Here is a 16,658-nt window from a genome sequence, read left to right on the forward strand (position 1 = left end):
GTTAAGTGGAGGGTTAGGACGACTGGAAACAATGCCGAAGGAAGCGGAGAGCACACGCCGCGTCTACAATTCTAAATGGTTACTCATCTGATAAAAACTAGGCGCAACGATGCTTACCTTCTGTGACCTGACGAGAACCGCTATGTCAACTTGACTATGCCACATATATATATATATACATATATATATATATATATATATATATATATATATATATATATATATATATATATATTCTTTGAAGTGTTTAACATTTGAAACTATACAAAAACTTATTTTTTATCATTCGTTAAAAAAAAACATCTAGTCAGTAAGTCATGTAATCACCTGCAATCACTGCATCAACTCTCTCAAATTTACTATAATACCAATTTTTTTTTATTTTTCAAGGGATCATCAATTGTTTACCATGAAACACTGTTTCGAGGATTTAAAAACAAAACAGTGTATTACATCATGGCTCCCAGCAGTGTTGATCAAACACCACCACCCTTAATCTTAGGAAGAAGACAAGTTACAAAAATTTTGATCTAGTTTCCTATTTCTTAATTGCAATTACTAACCTTTTCATAGTATAAAAATGAATTTCTTACCTGTGCGATTCATCAATTTCCACATTTAAAATGGATTATATTTATTTGCTGTCCACTCAGCAAAATGTGGCACAAGGCCGGAAAGTGGTAACCCAGCAGGCTCCCCTAAAGGAGGGGCACTCCTGCAATTTTAAAAATTGCCTGAGTAACCCCGTCGGCATTCCCCGGTCGGGGCGCCTCAGGCAGCAAGCAATAAACTTGCCCCACCGGAAAGCCCGGTGGCAAGGCCTGGGAGGGTGGACCTCCTAGGTATTACCCAGGCGGAGTACCTCAGTCCAACAGGTGCTGGGCCGGTCTCCGGCCCCTCACCTGTTGGGCTGAGTGTCAAGTGACGGATCCTTGACTGGTACTATCCATTTAAAATGGATACATTTTTTAATTTATCAGTCTTGTATTTATAAGATTTGGATTAATCCATTTAACTACTTATCACCCCCACTATGTGTGTGTGTGTGTGTGCACATATTAAAATACACGTATCTGAGTGTGTTTATAAATTTAATAAACCACTTTCCTTCCTCGTCATTTTTCTCACATGTCGAAGCGGTTTTCTTTCTTCTCTGTTAATCTTATTCTCTAATTACTGTGTTCTCGTTTTTACATCTCTTCATTGCATCTCCAACGATATTTTATTTTTTTTATCACACCCATCCGTTCTCTAAGAGATAAAAATAAAATTTGGAAAACATCTTTATGTTTCCTTATATCCAACTCGACGCCAAGTTCCGGAGGAAAAAGAAGAAAAGGAAATGAATAAACAGAGACAGAGAAGTATAAAGAAAGAAAGTGGAAACTAAATAAACACATTTCTCGCATATGTTGGCCACATGGCGTACACAGTCGATCATAAAGACTGGGTCCGTTCCACTCGCCGGCATACGGCGCTTCTTTTTGGAAACTATTCTAACACCAAAGAGGGAGAACGGATTTAACCCTTGAGGAAGAGTTGAAAAAAAAAAACTGTTTTGTTTTTTCTAATTTTTCGAAAATTCTGAAAAAAAAAATCAATTGACTTCAAACATTTGTATTTGAACACATATAATAGGCTAATACGTAGAACAACATGGGCCCCACTAACACGTAATCAGACATACAAACGCATACACTCAGACACACACACTCACATAAACACATATACATATACGTGTATGTATTATTGACTGCATATGTGCATTCTGCATAGAAGCTGATTTATTTTAGCAAAGAACTCTGGTGTGATTATGCTGACTCTTTAAAGGAAGTGGAGACGACAACTGTATGTCCATAATGTATGTTCGTCAAATAAACACAACACATACATTCACACCCAATTATATATATATATATATATATATATATATATATATATATGTCTGTGTGTGGGGGGGTGTATAGTAGCAGGTTTTAACTGATGCAGACGTATTTATTATGATAGAGAAATACTCTATCGCTTATTATATTGTACCAAATATATAAGTAAATACACACACACGCATATATATATATATATATATATATATATATATGTATGTATGTGTGTATGTATGTATATACACATATAAATTACCCTATCGCCATCCTCCATTTTTTTAAAGATGGAATCGCTCGATTGCGGAGAAAAGATGCAAGCTATCTAGGTTTACAAATACGTGCGTGTATGTAGTTTGGGAAATTGGATTTAAATTAGATTTCAGATAAAATAAAAACTTTGCTTATCACTATAGAACTATTCATGATTTTATCATAAAGTGTATCACCACTATAATAATATACATAGCTATACTTTTACTCATTATGGATTCGTAGGACAATCGCTTTTTTATTTTATTATTATTATTATTATTATTATTATTATTATTATTATTATTATTATTATTATTATTATTATTCGAAGTAGTGTAGCAAGGCTGTATCAAAAGAGGAAAGGTGGTTGGAGAGGACTGAAAATTGTAAAGGGTTGTGTTAGAACCGAGGAGAAGTTGTTGAAGGAGCATGTGGTTAGAAGTGAAGAGTGGATGCCAAAAGTTGTGGCCAATGAAGTTGAGGTATGTGAAACCAAGGCTGATTATGTGAAACGTATTGATTGAGAAAGGGTAGAGGACTGGCTAGAAAGAAAATACATGGAAGGGTCTTCCAGGATATAGCAGAAGTGGCTGATGAAAGATCATGGCAATGTCTTAGAGCTGGGTATCTGGCTACGAGTACTGAAGCTTTTGCTTGTGCAGCACAAGAGCAGGCATTAGGAATACGATTGTTCAAAAACAGTGGTTCTAGGAGAGGTTGTTGCTGCAGAATGCCGGATTTGTGGTAAGACCGCAGAGTCAATTGCGCACCTTGTAGCAGGCTGTACTGGACTGGCCCAGAGAGAGTACCGCAAAATACACGATCGCATGTGACTCCGGGTATATTGGGAGGTGTGTAAGAGGGGTCGGGGTGAGATGTGCTGGAGAATTGTTTGAAGAGGTGCCTGATGAAGTGAAATCAAATGAGGATGGCAAGGTAGAGGTATGGTGGGACAAAAGTGTCATAACGATCAAGTAATTAGAACATAATCGTCCGGTCTCAAAAAACTGGCAGATTGTAGACTTCTCAGTACCCTGGGACAGGAATATGAGAGAGAAGGAGAATGAGAAGTGGATCAATTATGCTCCATTGGCCTTTGAGATAAGGCGTATACACGAGGTTAAAACACAAATAATCCCGATCGTAGTTGGTACACTAGGAGTAGTATTAAGTCGTCTGGAAGGAGAATTGAAAAAACCCACAAATCCCCGATATTTTAGGCGGCCATCAGACCTCTGCAATTATAGGTACCAGCAACATCCTTAGGAAAACCCTTGAACTTTGAAGCCCCTGGTTTGAAGCCGGAATCAAGGGAAATCCTCTGGAAATGAATACCATCCCTTTCCAGAGAGACATTCATAAACGAAATCAGAATTATTATTATTATTAGTAGTAGTAGTAGTAGTAGTAGTATTTCAGCAAACATTATTAATGTTCTGATCACTTATTAAATTTCGAGACAAATATAGTATTTTAATATTGTTCATATTATACACCCTGTTTTCTATTTATTTAAGACCAGCTATACCAAGTCACGCGTTGCTGTGGCGAAAAACAAACAAAAACAAAATTGGCAAAATGTACAATTTTTATGTTCATGAGCTCAATACTTTTGGATATTGTTTTCCAAAAGAAAACTTGCCGTATTGTACTAACAGAAATATTGATGTTCAAGTGAAACCCCTAGTATTTAATGCAGTGCCATGTCGTAGTAGAAAAAATATCTTAAATGCACACAAAACGATAATGTATACGTTAATAATTGAAGGGAACATTTTTTGCAGGAAATAGAATAGTAAGTTATTTCTCATGTATTTACGGCAAATATGACGTGACAAAACAGAAATAGCCACCGAAAACATTTAATACTTTTTCTTTATTGCAAACGTTTTAACAACAGATGTTGTGTTTTTGTATCTGGCCCATCGCCGGGATAAATAATGCTTATTAGTGAGGCCATTATTTTTATTTTAATAACTGTTCGTTTATATAGAAAAGAGTAGCATTCCATAATATTAGAGTATTCATAGCTCAGCCAATATGTATGGGCCGAATTTGAGAAAGGATTATATATTATTTTTGAGTCAGGAAATGGAAAGATCGTGTTATACCAATCAGTTTACGATCCAATTACGAAGGGTGTAAGCACAATATCTGTAGAATGTGTATATTTTCTCCTGGTCCTGACTTGGGGGAGGGGTACAGGACTTCTATTTGGAGGGAAAAATTGAAACTACTTTCTATAAAAATGGTGCGATTGTGATAGTTTTGCTCCTAGGATAAAATATAGGATTTTATTATAATGAATAAATGTGTCTAAAATATCGTTTTAAAGTTACATGACAGTAGCTACTGATCCCGACATAATAAATTTGTATGTGGGATCTGTTGTTGCAAACATACGGTACATTGGTCCCGGGAGAAATTCCTACTATTAAAATATTATATATGGAGTTTAAAATATAACTTTGTTATACATAGGTCGTGGAATTGCATTCATCTGCAAAAGATCAAGCTAATTTGAATATTTAAAAAAATATATATTTACTTATCATTTTTTTTCAGTTTTCGTATGATATGATCATCTTTATTTAACTATTACATGTAATTATATTAAGGCAGATATTCTACATGATTAATACATGCGTACGATTTACGTAAAAAGGCTCAAGTAAACACACACCTCTTTTATATGTACCGTACTTTGGGGTAATTGCTCCAAGCCCGTGGTAATTGCACTAACTAGCTAAAAGTGCGCTTTTGGCAACCACGCATATAAGGAGTATGTTTTGTAGTGGCACAATTACCTCAAAGTACAGTATATTTATTTATGCGTATATACTTGTTTTAAAATGTTGCCTACCAACATCTTCTGACAGTTTTTGGTCTACAGATATGCAACATTATATATAGGGTATTCGAATGCATGCGAAACTTTATATTTATGTTTCAGCTGGGGAAAACTGCTGCAAACGCGTCACAAATTACAATAATGGAATTTTCCAGGTAAGTGAATGAACGAGATAACTGTGTAAAGTAATTGGTTAATATTTTGATGTTTAGCCTTGCAGTAGAAATGGCCTTAGAGCTCAGGTATTCACGTCAAATTAAAAAGTAAATCAAAAGCAAAAGGGTTGGTCTCGATGTTGAATCATTTTTTATTTTAACATTTTTTAATCACAACTATACATGGGATCCAATAAAATATAATAAACAATACAGAAATCTGCATTAACCAAAATATTATAGGTAAACATATTTTATGACTAGGAAAGGCCAGGCGGCCTGCGAGTATATATATATATATATATATATATATATATATATATATATATATATATATATATATATATATATATATATATATATATATTAATAATATTTAATATCCGTTCATGTGTAATCACCCTTTTCTTCACCATATTCCCTCTGCTTCACTTTTTTTTTGTTTTCAAGTAAGATCTTTGACTTACTTGCTGTTTCATCAAATACTTTTGCATGCAAAATCCGATCCCGAATTTTGCTAATTCCTACCCTCTGATGAGAAGAAACATATTTCTTCGAAACTCCGCGGATTACGGAGTATCCACTTATCTAGTGTTTCCTTTTAAGATTAAATATGTTTTTAACTCATTTCAAAGTGATTTTTAACATGTTTTATTAACTGGTTGCCCGTATTATCAGCTCTATTTCCTATTTGATTTTATCAAGCTTTTACATCTGGCTGAGATAATTTTATAAATATTAATTCTTTAATATTTATAATATACTTTTATTTTACCATCTTGGATCATTTTGGTAAATTTAATTGTAATTGTTATTTTATTATATATATATATATACTGATAAAAAATATCTGACTCATAGATAAAATCGCACACACCTAGAATAATATTTGCAAAAATACATATTATTAAAAGGAAATAGCGAAATCCAAAATTACTCTTCTTCGGTTTTTCCATTCCTATGTTTCGCCCTTCCGCTCTCTCCCGTCTCTCTCTTACTTAAACAATCCCTTTATCTATCAATAGATCTTTCTCCAACTTCACTTTAAATTGTTTTATTTCCTGTTTTGGTATTCTCTTTGGATTATAATCTTTTATTACAATAGTTTTATTCATTTCTTTCTACATTGTCTGAAACTGTTAATAAAAGTAGATGAAAAGAGGGACAAGGAGTGTAGGCGTTTATATAGAGTGTGTTGAAGAAACTGAGTTTCAAAACACCTTACATAAAACATGCATAAAATTGGCAGACACTTAGCTAAAGATGGGTCAATAAAAATTACAGTTAATGACAAAAATATATAAGTAGAAAATATTTAAACCCAAAAGCAAAACCTATAATATACAAAATGAGGAATATTGTGTTGTGGGAATGACTTCAGCAAACAAATATGCATTGAGTAACACTCAATATATATATATATATATATATATATATATATATATATATATATATATATATATATTTGAAAATATGTGTGTATTTGAAACGACAAATATTAAAAAATAAAAAAAACAGAAAGCATAAAAAGCGAAAGCTTTACTGTTGTTTTCTACTAAATTAATTTTTTTTTTTTTTTTTTTTCATATAACCAGTCCCCACGGTATTTACTTTTATTATAAATGGTGTATTCTATTGACGGTATACACACACACATACACACACACACAGAAATATATATATATATATATTAATAAATATACGCATGTGTACGTATGCATATACTGGTATACACATATAAATATATATGTATATTACACACACAAAACATATATACATATATATATGTGTGTGTGTGTGTGTTTGTGTGTGTATACATATATGTACATCACCCACATATATACATGGATAGACAGACACGCACACACGCACACACACACACACACACACACACACATATATATATATATATATATATATATATATATATATATATATATATATATATATATATTCTGATTGGGATTGTTTTAATAACAGCTGATTGACCTGGAATATCTGCAATTCTCCGAAAGCAACTACAACTCAACCTCTAACCATGACTCGAAAATGAACGATCTTTGAGCATGAGCCCGGACAGCCAGGTATTCTTGCAGCTGTAAATGCGGTTCTAATAGCACTTTTTATTTGTGGACTAACTGTCTTTAAGGTAATGTCGATGTTGCTACTGTGTAGTTCAATCGACTCACGGCTAGATTGATGGGACTGCAGTGCCGATGTTAGTGACCGTGGCGCTGATTCTTGCTGTGATAGCAATCGGTGTTGGTCGTTGTTGACAATAATGCCAATCACAAGATTCTGTCTTATACTTTTTGCCTCAATTGTAATGTCAGTCTTCATAACCCTAAACCAAACCAAAGTAGCATATCATCACAAATAGTTGCCGCTAGTTTTGCTTCAGTGACCATTGGTAAAATATTTGTGTTTTCTATAGTCTTTTATTATCAGTGGACTAGTGGGAACAGTATAACCTCTATGGTGTTTTCTACATCCATCTACATCATATAATGTTAATAATAATAATAATTCTATTTCGCACAAAGAAATCATTGTTTGGTTGTTTTTGTAATGACTGAGATAGATAGATATGCATATAAGTAGATAGATAGAGAGAGAGGAGGGATCGGGAAAAATCTTATAAACTACGGGTTCGATGGAGTGCTGCATCATTGCATGCAGCCTGTATTGGGAGGAAAACCTGCCGAACCCATACATCATTGATCTTACAAAATGGTTACCCATTTTAGCACGGAGCAGGCTTGCCATCGCTTAACTTCGGACATCAAACAGGAAGCAGTGTGTTTGCGTTAATATGCAGGGAAATAATGTAACGACAGGAAACAAGTAATGATTCGTTTTACACGACAAGGGAAGTTTCTCTATTAAAGATTAAACAAAAATAAAATTAATGTAACCTTGGAATGAGAGTACGAAGGTATAATGCATAAAACATGTTGTTTTTAATTACCTACCAAGAAACCTCGTCAATTTCAGCTAGTATCTTTCTCGCCCCTGTGTGTGTGTGTATCTGTATGCATATATATATATATATATATATATATATATATATATAGAGAGAGAGAGAGAGAGAGAGAGATCTATATATATATATATATTACTATTTCATTTAATCACATAAATAATTATCAGAAGATATAATTTTATGCGCAAATTTGAGTATTTACTTCAACAATGCTCAACACATAAGTAGAGTAACCTAGTAAATAATAAAAAAATATATATGGCAATAAAGCTACAAAATATATATGGCAATTAAACCACATAATATATACTGTAACAACATTCCGCGTTACGTCATCGTGAGAATTTGTCAGGCATAAGCGTGACGAATTCTCACGAGAATGAAAAGCACAATATTCTAGTAGCTTAATTGCCATATACATTTTCATAACTTGCATCCAAAACTAGCTATTTTTATGTAAAGTTTAGTCTCTCAAAAATAAATTTTCTATTTCGTTCCTTAACTTTTGGCCAGGATAAATCCACAGATATAATTTAAAACTAAAATATTTATCAATATTGAATCGTAATTTTATTTTATTTTTTGGTACTAGTTTGTACACATTGGTTCTATTTGTTTATTCTAAGTATTTCAGAAAAATCCATGCTCTAATTTTTGAAATATACATGAATAATTGTAATTTTTTTCCGTTCCTTATATTATGGCCGATACCGTATATATATATATATATATATATATATATATATATATATATATATATATATATATATATATATATATATATATATATTCAGCATTTCCGTTGCTTGTGCTAGATAATTGAGCATATCTTCACTATAGTACACATATAAGCTATTTAATAGCAAGTATGCTACACAGAAACGGTCATGTTCCATTCAAAAATTATTTGGCAAAATGCGCAGATATATTATTTTTAATTCTGTTTCTAACTAAGTCGTTTTTCTCTATCCCATTATCCGATCTCATTCGTTGGTTTTGTTAACAATTTATGCGTCATTATTCTAACTTCCAATAAATAATGGTTTATGTTAAACGTGGAAAGAGGCAAAACAACCCCTAGAGAAAGAGCTCGTCAATTCTTTTGTTCAAGAAGAGTTTGCTCATTGGAAGTTAAGAAAAATAACACTGAATGTCTTAACAGAATGAACGAGACGGATTATTCACTGACGATAGTAAACGCTATTAGCACACAAAAGCAACTGCAAAATATACATCTAACGATATAACTTGACAATTTCCTCCGAGAATGTAACATTAATTATCACATATATTTGATATTATTATATATGGTTACATGCTCACACTAATTAAACTGCACGCCGAAACACACACACACATACACACACACACACAGGCGTATCTGTGGTTGAGTATGTGTGTATGTATAAACATTACTCTAAAGAGTAAATTCAGTTTGTCAAAATATATTTGGCGTACTTAAAGCGTTACCGGTCGCTGAATAGATGAGTACATCCGTTTAACATATCGCGTTACTCTTGAAAATTGATTATATTTAAGTTTGCGCGCAAGTTATATTGCAGGTCCGGTATGCAGAGTTGCAGACGTCAGAAAAAGCCGTTGTGTTTATATTTTCAGTAGAATCCTGGTATACGGCATTAATCCCTTCTGTGTTTTAGGCTCCTAAGGTGACTTCACTGTATGGCGGGACCTAAGCACATTTTTTTCTGTGCATATTTAAAAGTAGTAACAAAATAAATGTCAGTATATAATACACATGTATATAATAAACTAACATTGTACATGAGACCGTAAGGCATGGTGCATGACGTAAATAAGTACAAGATAAAACCAACGTATTCCTCATCGTAACCAAAAAAAAAAAATGTCTGAGGGCCACAATATACCGGGGTTATTATATATATATATATATATATATATATATATATATATATATATATATATACATATATATATATATATATACATATATATACATATGTATGTGTGTGTGCGTGTGTGTATTTATATATATGTATATATATATATACACACACAAACACACCCATATATATAAATACACACACACACACACACACACACATATATATATATATATATATATATATATATATATATATATATATTGTTTTAAGAAAAATCATGGCTTCAAAGAATGGGTTGATAGCCACAAATTGTGTATGTAGTCGTTAGTTACAATTGTTTTAAGACTATTAGGACAAATTCCAGCATTATGTCCTTTGAAAATTTGCACAAGAATAGACTTTCGTTAGACTTATTGAATAAAACACACTTTAACAATAAAACATTATGGAAACCATTTCCCTTATAAGGAAAATAAAACAAGCGAAAATATATACCTATATCTCATCCTTGCAAAGTATTTTTAAAGATTTATATATTTACCTATTTTCGTATCTCCATTTAAAAAATATTTCTAACAAAATATCATACAATGTAACCACTAATACTTATGTACATTTAATATTTTATTAATAATATTCATTGATTTCTTAAATTAAATTTCTTTATTTAATTTAAATTATTTTTATTATCCGAAGTAATCAAGAAAGTTATATTGTTGCGATTCTATGTTAGTTTCGTATCTGGAATTTGCGTTGTTTATTTACGAAAATATCGGCTAACCTTTTTGTGTGATATAACAAAAGTTTTTGTTTAAAACTTATTCAATAAGGAAAGAAAGGTTAACATTACTTTATACATTGTTCATTCTCATTCTTCATTTAAAATTAAGGATCCAAATTTATATTTTATATTTTATTTTCTTTCCTGCCTATTAAGATTTACGATTATCGGATATTTTAGGCGTAGCAAGGAAAGTGACTCCGCACGTTCGAAGTTATAAAGGTTTATTTGAATTATAAGTTACACTAATACGTATCCATAACGATGAAAGGAAAATAACTCAAGCCGATCGATATTTCTAGGGTTGGTAAATTCCTAATAAGCATTTATGATTTATTTATTAATTAAAAAAACCCAATTAAAACTAAGCTAACCTATTCGAAATATACGTTTGTAATGCATATCTAACCATGATGCTGATTTTATTAGCAAAGTTTTCACCTATATTTGCCATACAACCATGCGTGGTTTTAATACACAAATATCAATTCGATAATTAAATTCTTCAATATTTATCTAATAATAATACATATCTCATTAATAAATATTCTAATAATAAATCTCTTCTTTAGCTCAACGTACATTTTACTCCAATAAAAGTGAGGGTTCTACTTGTTTTTTTTTTCTATTCAATCGTTTAGAACAAGTGTATTATTTAATAAGCTAGGGGTTTTCAAATTTTACTGATTTAAAAACGGTATCAATTAATCCCCATTCTTTAATTACTAATATTTTTGTTGTGGAATTCATATTGCTAATTTTCTAATCTATTTTATTGATCTAGGACACTATCAACTATTTCCCCATCAATATGACAAAATATGCGTTACCAGTTTTGAGACCATATTGCTAATCTTTGTTTACCTTTTCTGTAGGTCTACATTTCTTATCTAATAATCCATTGCCTTTATTTCTCAAAATGAGTTTCTAGTGTAGAATATTAAATTCCAGATTTGCTTGCTAAATTTTAATCTTTCATCACATCTGATTAACATAAGTCTTAGCTATTTAACTGTATATTAACTTTGGCCTACACTCAAGAACCTTTATTTTTCCCAGAATGTTTTTTCTCTCAGCTACATTTAAAATGTGATAGCAACAATCTATTCCTATGAAGACACCCCTGTATAGCTTCCAGATGTTATTTAATATTTCTTCTTTAGAAATCACTATGTAGGAGGTGTCCAGTTACCACAGATGCACATTTTTGATTTCCCAGGTCTATACTTACTACCCTTATCTACTATTGCCCATTTCAATTCAAAATATTTTTTGTTTCTATGAAGACCCCTGGCGCAATCAACTAATGCATTTGTGTTCCTCTTTTTATTTCTAATGCTGATCATTTTACCATCCCCAGTTCTATCATTAACCTTCTCTATTATTTTCCATCTCCGGATGATTTTTGAAGGATAGAACATGGTTTCTGTATTTTTCCTAAAAGACGCACCCCGTGACTCCAAGATATACGTTCTTAATATTATAGGCCTTAATCTCACATTTGTACACTATTTCTGAGATTTAGCATTTTCCACCCAACGGACAATTACCCGGTATTCTGCAGTGACATTTTATCTCTAAAATACGTTAATTCGATACTGACTTATTATCCTTATTTTGCTTATTTTCCTGTTATTAGAGCTTAAGTGGGAGGGGGTGGAGAAAGATAGTATTACAGAGTTTCTATTAATAATTTTACATGATTTATTCTCAGGTAGGAAATTTTTATCGGGTATTCTGTAAAATTATTTAAGTGTATTGTTTTGGATGTGCTCGCTAAACAGCGGATTTAACCAAACCTGTTTCTTGCGTCTGTTTCTCTTATTCCTAGTACCAACCTCATCATTACCTGTTTCACTGCTATTATTACTCTCCCGTTTTCATTCCTTTTATCCTTATTATTGTGTCCGTTATTAATCTGCGGTTTCCTTCTTGCTCTCATTGCCATGCTGTACGATAGTGTGCAGGTAGGTTTGCTACTCTTACTTTTTGCATTCCTCTTGTATTCTAATTTATCATGGTATCCCGATCTAAGAAGAGCTCTTTGTATTTATCAAAAAGACTCTCATTCTTTGAAAGCTAAGATATTCTTTTAGAAATGTTAGGTATGAGTGCTTTTATTATACACTTAGTATGATACGATTGAGAATCAATACAGAATGTTTTTCGGTTAGGTTTATGATACGATTCATACTGGTATATAAACGATTACTGAATTATATAAACCCAGTAAAATTCGGAATACTACAAATTAGGCTATATATATATATATATATATATATATATATATATATATATATAAAGGCTTCCTTCAGTCTTGACAGACTATGGATACCCACTGTAAGGGTGCCTGCGCGTGAAATTTGTGTGGGAAGAGTTGCGCAATCTCCAACCACGCCTCTCCTGAGTCAACATTGTTGCATACCAGTGGCAAGTTGAGGTACAAGACGACTGGAAACAATGCCGAGATAAGCGGAGAGCACATACAGCGCCTAGAATTCCCAAATGGTCACCCATCTGGTATTAGCCAGGCTCAACGTTGCTTAACTTCGGTGATCTGACGAGAACCGGTGTGTCAACGTTATTATGCCGTATAATATATATATATATATATATATATATATATATATATATATATATATATATATATATATATATATATATATATATATATATATATATATATATATATATATATATATATATATATATATATATATATATATATATATATATATATATATATATATATATATATATATATATATATATATATATATCATACCTAGAGCATGTATGTATGTATGTATGTATGTATGTACGCATAGTTATATGAACAACAAACAAGAAAATAAGAAGTAAATGCCATCTTCACATAAGTTGATAAAAAACAAAACCGATCAAATCTCCTGTTTGTTTGTTTTAATCTTTCCCTGTAGTTGGTTATTTTGTCCTTATAACTTTCATACTATTGTTGTCTTTTTCATTACATTTCAGCATATGCCCAGTATTTTTTACTCATATATATATATATATATATATATATATATATATATATATATATGAGTAAAAAATACTGGGCATATGCTGAAATGTAATGAAAAAGACAACAATAGTATGAAAGTTATAAGGACAAAATAACCAACTACAGGGAAAGATTAAAACAAACAAACAGGAGATTTGATCGGTTTTGTTTTTTATCAACTTATGTGAAGATGGCATTTACTTCTTATTTTCTTGTTTGTTGTTCATATAACTATGCGTACATACATACATACATACATACATACATACATACATACATACATACATACATGCTCTAGGTATGATTGCACATAGTTTATAATCAAAATTATACGACGTCTAGGGTTTATCCCAGTTGTTTAAGATGTTTCGAAATGTCACAACGTTTAAGATTTAAATGTCAATGATGTCACCCAGCAAAAAGAGCATATTAAAAAAAAGGAATGTAAAACTCAAACGCAGAATGTATTAAACACGTACACTGTTATATATATATATATATATATATATATATATATATATATATACATATATATATGTATATATACACGCATACATATATATGTATACATATACATATATATATATATATATATATATATATATATATATATATATATATATATATATATATAATACTATAAATGTCGGGTTATTTTTGTATTGATATTCAAGATAACTGTCTTTTTTTGTCAATTTATTTCAAAAGAAAATGCATTTTTATATATATATGTGTGTCGTAGATTTGCATTCATCTGCAAAAGATCGAGCTCATGTGCATATTCTTTACAACATTCATTTTAATTAATTCCTGTTAGATTTTTGGTCCTGAGTATGACCTTAAACTATATCCAGTGGTGAGGCCCCAGCTTGTAGGCTTTGATGATGTGGAACCACCCTTTAATCACCATTGCTCCCAGGTCCACTGTGACCCGCAGTGGTAGTACCTGTTAGGGTTCCAACTATGGGTTAAATAGAAACCGACTTGAAAACAACAAACATATTCTATTAAAAATTGTATCTTAAATCTTTGGAGTCGGCATTAAATAACCCGAAAAGGGTTCATATGCCGTAAAACAACCAACCAACCAACCAACCAACCAAAATCCTTTTAGTTTTTTCGGTTTTCTCATGAGACAATTACCTTTCCTTTACTATTACGTGTAATTATATTTATGCAGATATTCTATATGATGTATACTTGTGTAATACTAGTGTAAAAAGTTAATAGTAAATACAAACTGTTTTTCTATATATATTAAGGTATGCGTAGTATATATTTTTTTTAAATATTGTGCTTACTAAAATACTCTCTAATTTTTTGACCTACAGTATTAGTAGGGTATTGGTACTTTATATTCAAGATTTAGCACGGTAAAATCGGTGCAAAATTGTGAAAAAAATTTAAAAATAAATTTGCCCGGTTAAAGTTGAACGACGTCATTACGAATATGCATGCATAAAATAATAGCTAATAATTGCTGTTTTAATTGTTAGTATTGCTGCTAACATTTCATCACAGATCGGGCAAAATAAAAGGTCAATCGCAAGCTAAACGTTTTGGTTTCGAGTTTCGGTTGTGGCGCACGTGTCTTTTATTTTAGTTTCAAATCACTACTGTGTATTGGGTCCAATATAATATAATAATAAATACGAAATCTGCATTAATCCGATATCATGTTTATGCGGATTTTACAACCTGGCAATGGCGGGAAACATGTTAGTATATATATATATATATATATATATATATATATATATATATATATATATATATATATATGGGGAGTATAATATTTTATTTGTTTTTGATTTTGCGATGCGTTTTGAATGAAAGCTAATTATTTATACGAAAGTGCAATTTTTTACCTAAATGCGAGTAGGGAATAAATTGGGAGCGGTGTATATATTATTTTTAAAATATAGTTATACACTGACACGTGTGTCGTCATCTGCAACTCATCAGAGTTGCTGAATCCCATCTAGATTAAGCCACTCTGATGAGCCGTAGACGCGGAAAAACCTCATGTATATATATATATATATATATATATATAAAGAGAGAGAGAGAAGAGAGAGAAGAGAGAGATAATTGATAGATAGATAGATAGATAGTTAGGTTGATAGATAGACAGATAGATAGATAAATAGATAGATAAAGGACGAGAAGAGCTAAAATAAAAGCAGTAAAAGTCGAATACTTATAGCAAGTACAAAAGCTATGTAGACAGGGATAGTGACTGAGAGAGTGAGAAACAGAAAGCGATTGGGGAGAGTGTGTGAAACAGAATAGTGTTTGCCAATATAAATCATAAAAATAAAAATAAACCTTTTTTTGTGACCCAATTTTTTACGGAAATGTCAACAATCATGACCAGAAACTCAACCAAGTTGGCTCAAATAACCTCTAAAAGGAAATAGTTATTGAATGACTTGCAAAGTAACTAGGATATGTGCGGATGGACGCAGTGCTGAATTGTTTTAATAAAGCTTCGAATCAACAGTGATTGTCGAATTTGCATCGTTAAAATATTATCAGATAGCAGTGAAACGAGACATCGGAATATAATAGCAGTTAGGGATTTGTTGGGTTATTTGGTCGGTTATTTTCTTGACAAAATAACAACTTAATACCATACACAGTGAACCATAATAAGTAGTTCATGTTTTTATTTAAGAACAAAGGCGCCAATTTTTAACGCCCGGGTTTACTTAAGGATAAAAGTTAATGAGTGTAAGGTGTTCTACAATATTAAACACTTATGGAAAATAGAAAAAAAAATGGTTGGTAGTTATTGGAGCTTGACGAGTGTTTTAATAAATGTTTGAATAAATATAAGACGAGGAATTGCCTCCAAAAAAAC

General features: G+C 31.4%; 1 protein-coding gene and 1 pseudogene across 1 annotated transcript in view; both read right to left on the reverse strand.

Annotated features, from left to right (window-relative positions):
- The window catches only part of LOC145259190 (uncharacterized), a 987,395-nt gene that overhangs the window by 867,942 nt on the left and 102,795 nt on the right, over window positions 1-16,658 (reverse strand). The window lies entirely within an intron of this gene.
- LOC145259441 (5S ribosomal RNA) lies at window positions 13,251-13,367 on the reverse strand (annotated as a pseudogene).

Source organism: Euprymna scolopes, chromosome 34 (genome assembly GCF_053919585.1).
Source record: "Euprymna scolopes isolate OS-2025 chromosome 34, ASM5391958v1, whole genome shotgun sequence".
In the NCBI taxonomy this organism is placed as follows: Eukaryota; Metazoa; Mollusca; class Cephalopoda; order Sepiida; family Sepiolidae; genus Euprymna; species Euprymna scolopes.